Genomic DNA, 6,000 nt, shown 5'->3' with positions numbered 1-6,000 from the left:
AGAATTTTAAATTGTGAGACAGTGAGTTACCCCTATTTTCTGGTATTTCCACACAGTAAGCAGCCTAGCTTCAGCTTTTGGTAATTCTCAGGATACCTCTAATAACTGATAGCCCAGAGCTGAAGATATTTTCTTGTATCATTGTATGGTCATTAATGGCTCATAATACTGGCTCATCAAGGCAGCTTCAATTATTATAAACCACTGCTTAAAAACTATTGATGACTGCACATTTTATTCAGACAGAAGTTCTTAGGACAAAAATCCCAAAGATAAAGTATTTATGTGCTAAAGACTCTCTGAAACACAACTCCTTACTATCTTTCAGAATACCACCTCGTAGAAATGTTGTCCTATACTTCCATTCATTCAGCAAAGGAATGATTTCTTTTTATTCTGTTATACCTATTGGACTAGTGAGAATTAAATCAAAAAATAACAAAAAAAAAGTTGCATTAACTTGCTTATTCAGAGATGATTTCCGTCCAGTCTGTTGCCTTCTATTTTACTGATTAAATAACAAATAAAACAAAGAATGTTTTTACATGTTCTCACTTTTTGCATAAGAGTAAATGCTTTCCTGGCTCCTGTATATATGATGAGATTGGTTTCCTACTTTGTTACCATGTTCAATATATATATATATTATAAATAAATATATATTTATTTATTTATTTTTAGAAAAACAATCTTCTCCCCACTATTTCTCTCTGTGCTTCACAGCAAACACTTTCATAGCCTTTGTGTAGAATTTGTCTGCAGAGACGGACTTAATTCTGCTACTGACATTTTTTTTCCCTCCACCTGTTTAGCAGATTGTAAAATGTGTGCGCTTAAAACAGCAATTACTGTCAGTTCTTCCACCACCAATGAGATCACAACTAGAATTAAAGAAATTCCTCTCCCATTGCATAATATGTTCTTTCCTTTATTTGATCATTGTTGATCACATTTATTATTGATCCTATCTATTTTTATCTATTTTTTATTGATCTTATGCTATTATTTATCCTATCATTGTTTATTTGATCTCTTCCCCAATCCTCCTGTCCTAAAACATAGAAACTTGGCATAATTTTTTCTATTTCCCACAGCATTTTAAGAAAATTGGTCATCATCCCTCCTAAATGTCATTAAACACTCTATTTTATATAACTCTGCAATTCTGACTTAGAAATTGAATTGATTCTGTGTTTATAAGAAAATGTTTTCTCATTTATATTCTCACTTACACATATTCAGATCTTAGTGGAAGAAATTATTAGATTAAGCAAGAAAGTAAAGCAGTTCTAATCTTTGCAAATATGTTTGTATTGAGCCTGACATTTTCTCCTTCAAAGAGTCAGACCGGATATTCATTTGTGCAATACAAACCAAACAATTCCTCCAAAATGGACTTTCTTGTTGGAAGAGATGAAATTAAAATATTTACCCATCCGTTCTTCCTTATTATTTTGGCCATAGAAAGTCACTGGTATTCTACTACAATTAGAAGTAAATAGGCAGGTCAGAGTTTCAAAATCCTTCACAGCTCTCCCTGTGACAGCACTTTTAAAAAGAGGTGAACCAATATGTTTTTTGTCCTCTGTATTGATATAAGTGATACCATTGGCTTGAAAGAGAGTGCTCAAAGGAAGGTGATCAGAATTTTACAGTGGGAAAAAGTTTTTAACAATGAGGCCTATATATTCTGTATACCTGTACAGGTACACAGTCATCTTCCAAGGGAAATGATAATTGTAATACAGTCCAGAATAGCACTGGATATACAGCATATTGAAAATATTCTTCTTTGCCAACATCAACAGATTAATTTTTATGTTTATTACACATTGCTTTGGACATCTCCAGATGGGTACATTTCAAAAATGGACTTATATAAATACACTATTTTACTGAGAGAATTTGAGATAGGAATTTTGCATGGCTTGTGCATGATTACCTCCATGGTAGTTACAAAAAACATTTGTACAGGGACAGTGAATATCAGAATTTTATAAACAGAAAACACTATCTAAATAAATGCTAATGCAGGACAATTTTGACAATCTTCATGCATGTTTCCTGCCAGTCTACATTCAGCAAAGACCTAAATTATTTCAGCGACCAAGAACGTCGACATTATTTAGAAAAAAAAAAATCTCAGGAACTAACCTGGTATTTCCACGGTAAGAAATCCTTGGAGTTTGTTGTTATTGCTTCTAAACAACAAAAGAGTCTGTAATGATTCAAAAATTTAGTAGTTTGTCCATTGATGCCCTTGATAGCCTTTCAAATATTCACTTCAAGAAGAACAAACAGGTTGATAAAATTTTGAATTTATGTCCAATTTAAGCAAGTTTTACAGGGAAATTTGATGCTTGCTCCAATTCCATCACATTTGGTGATCTCAGAAAGAAAGTGATTACCATACAGAACAACTCATTTTTAATAAACAAAACCATCTGGTCTCTTGAATCCCAGAATCAAAGCTTCATATGGTTTTAACCACAAGACACTTAAGTCACCCAAAAAGGCAGGAACAACATAATTACTGCCTCAAATTATCTCTTCTAGTCTATATGACCATATCTCTGCTTTTCTGTTATGTCCATTTAGCATTCTTGTATTTGACCACATAATACTTGTCAATGATACTTACACATTCATTTTCTCAGAAAATTATTAAAGTTACAAGTGTAGTCAATTGCAGTAATTACATCCTTTTTTGCTTTCAATAAGATGTACTGAAGTGTTTTTAAGGAACATATTAACAGTAATAAAACGAGATACTGCATAAAGTTTTCTTTGGTCATTTTACCATTAGATCTCTAAGCAGGGTTAGGTTCTATCTCCTTCAGCTTAAAAACAATACTATTGAAAATGTCTACTTACATGCTTGATTTCAGGGCTTCTGTATTTCTTCTTCAGAGTACTTTATGCTACCTTAGGCATTATTTCAACATCACTTGGTGCAAACTGGATGCGTAATGTAATGTTCCTGGGTCTTGATAAATAGATGCTGATTTTCAGTCCATCATTAATTATATCTGCTGACCTGGGAAAATATATTATGTTAGCTTACAAAAACTGTTCAGTTTTAATTGACACTGAATTAAATACTGGGGCAAGGGAATACTTTTTCATAAAACCAAGACTGCTTACAGCAGTTGCTCTAATGGTCTTTTTACACAACAAGAAGAAAACTTTGCAAAAGCAATTAAACATCCTCTTCTAATGTTTATCAACTATCATGGAATTGACTGAGAATGAAATTGGCTAAAATTCAGTAAATGCAAAAATGAATCTGTGCTATTTTCCTTCTTTATCCTAAGTAAAATGCAAAAATCAAATAAGCAAAAGCAACTGCAAAAGGAAAAATTGTTTTTCCCCTCTGACCACCTTCTGTTGTGTAATACCTGAAAGCTGGTATCTATCATAAAGTTGCAGATCCTTTATTTTGCATACAAAATACAGATATCCTGTATTTTCAGTCACAAGCTCCATTAATAATGGGACATATTTGCACACACTGAATAAATGAGTGTGACACTCATTATGAACTTAACCAGAATCCACACTGATCGAATCACCAGCCAGGATGAAAAAAAGTCATCACGGCTTCTCAGATGAGCCTGAGGAAGAAATGCTTTTGAAAGGAAGCAATTCAGGGAGACTATTTTACATTACTGAGCCTTACTGCAAGATCAGTCGGTTTAACTAATGAACCCAATATCATTCCCTTGGTTCTGGGAGCATAGGCTGAAAAAAAAAAAAAAACAGCCCACATCAGAACTATTAGTTACTCTCAGTAAGTTACCTGAAGAAATAAAGCCCTATTGAGGCCTGTGTTTAATCAGCTTGAGTGAAGAAAGAGAGAAATCAAGGGCATTGAAATGAAGAGCAGTTTATTGAAGATCAGTTGACCTGAAGAACACAGAGCAAACAAACAAATAAAGATGCTTTCTGAGAGGTTCATCTATATGAGCCCACATACTATAAGCACTTCCTTGTTGGGATGTGTGCGCACAAGGCCCAGGGTTCAATAGTGCTACAGCTACTGAAATAGCTTGGCTGTGGCAGCAGTGCTCAGCATGTCTGAAACTGTGTAAAGGTTCAAGTAAGATTTTAGCCACTTGCTTCGGTCTGTACAGTCATGGCTGAACCCCGTCAGTCCATATGCTCCATCTAACTTTGGAACATCTACATAGCTTTTTAGCCGTTCTTTATATAATAGCATAATCTTAGGCTTTTCCATCACGCTGAGTATTTATTGCACAAGTTTTGGAAGAAAACAGCTGGTGACTTTGCAGAGAAGAAGAGATGTAAACTCCTTGCAAAGAGGTTCAGAAAGTCTAACTCAGTGTCTGACATGCTCATCTAGATCATATTTCACTACTATAGTTATATTATAAAGTGCAGCAGCTGGTGAGTGTAAACTCAACAATGCCTTCTAACAGACAAAATAACGTTCAAATGGAGATTCCAAACACTTTGCCAGGACTCTTGAATTAAGCCCTGAGTTTGTCTTTGAAAATAATAACGTTTTTTCCTATTTTGTAGTTAGGATAAATGGACCCTCCCACTGACCTAGACAGTCAGACTGGTCAGCATTTTCAGTTTGCCTTTTCTTTTGTAATTAACATAGAAAATATTATGTGGTAAAAAGGTCAGCTTAATCCCATCTGTGCTGTCAAACAGCGCATCAAGTGTCTACAATAATTATTAGCAGACAGTCTTTAAAAGCAACTGAGATTCAGTGTTGCTTCTATGCAGGCCATCGGGAAAAAAACAAAACAATTTTAATGACTCAGTCCTAATAATGAGAAGTTGTAACCTCATTTCTAATGAAGTGCTGATTTTGCCTTGGAAGCAAAGATAATGCTTAATTGAACAAGACATTGAGCAAAATGAAACAGTTGAATCAGTTTGGAGCAATGCAACTGTTGAAACATGATGAAAAAATATATTTACATTTGGAAGGGAGAAACAGAACATGAATGTTACTGCGTAAATGTTTATTTTAGCAATTCATATTATTAATTAAAAGAAGCAAATTGATAGAAGGAAAAAAAAAAAAGAGAGACATAGAGGAAAACATTTCAGCCATAAGTTTGGTCTAAGAAACAGATAATAGTACATGCATACCAAAATCTCCTTGCCAGTTAGTTACCAATCTTAAAAAAAAAAAAGCACATTGCTGTTTGTTCTTCGTGGGATTTAGTTTCCCGCCTAGTAAATTTTTCTCTGCTCTCAGTTGTAAAATATTACATGCAGCTGTACTAAAATACAAGGTGCAGGCCAACTATGTGAACTAGACTGCTGTGTCTAACCGAAATGTCTGGCCATTTTTATCACTGCACCGTGTTTTACATAAATTTTCTCTTTCTCTCCTACTGAGATTAAGATGAAGATTTTAAATAGCAAGTGGGCCAAGAAAACAGAGACTCCTCTAGATACATTTCCATTTGCTAATGATGGCCTGTTTACAGTCAGTTTTTCTGATCAGTCGGATTTTGTTTAATTTTCTGGTGTAACACTGACAGAACATGTATAATTTCAGCTATATAAATATACGTATGAAGGATTTAAGTGTGCAAGCTCTTCTACTCATTTTCTCCCTTGTACTCCCAAAATTCACTGAAGTGATTCCTACAGATTCTCAACGCTATATGTTTTTAAGCTGTTTCTAATATTACCAAAACTCATTAACAGCTGCTAATATAAGATCAGCTAGACAGACTCTGATCTCCCCCAAAAACTTAGCACATATCCATGAAAGATATGGCAGAGTCTTCACTCTAAAAGCCAACAGAGGGCAAAGCAAGAGTTTAGCAAAGACTGTATTAGAATTTCATCAAAGGGGTTGGGAAATTAGTCTGAAAATCAACACCAGCATTTTATTAAAACGTCATGATAGTATAGATGGAAAACTGTTTCGAAACATTTTTGGCTTTTTTATGCTTCTAGATGTTCAGCAAGTTCTTAATGAAACTGTCCTTATCTACTGTTTATGGGAAA

General features: G+C 34.2%; 1 long non-coding RNA gene across 1 annotated transcript in view; it reads right to left on the bottom strand.

The window, feature by feature from the left end:
- Nucleotides 1-1,801: 1,801 nt before the first annotated feature.
- The window catches only part of LOC137856599 (uncharacterized), a 34,710-nt gene continuing 30,511 nt past the window's right edge, over nt 1,802-6,000 (bottom strand). The window contains exons 2-3 of the long non-coding RNA XR_011096617.1: nt 2,875-3,037; nt 1,802-2,218 (exon numbers count right to left, since the gene is read on the bottom strand). This is a non-coding gene — a long non-coding RNA (uncharacterized lncRNA). The remainder of the gene's footprint in view (nt 2,219-2,874; nt 3,038-6,000) is intronic.

Source organism: Anas acuta, chromosome 5 (assembly GCF_963932015.1).
Source record: "Anas acuta chromosome 5, bAnaAcu1.1, whole genome shotgun sequence".
NCBI classification, from domain to species: Eukaryota; Metazoa; Chordata; class Aves; order Anseriformes; family Anatidae; genus Anas; species Anas acuta.
This window is presented reverse-complemented; position numbering and strand designations above follow the sequence as displayed.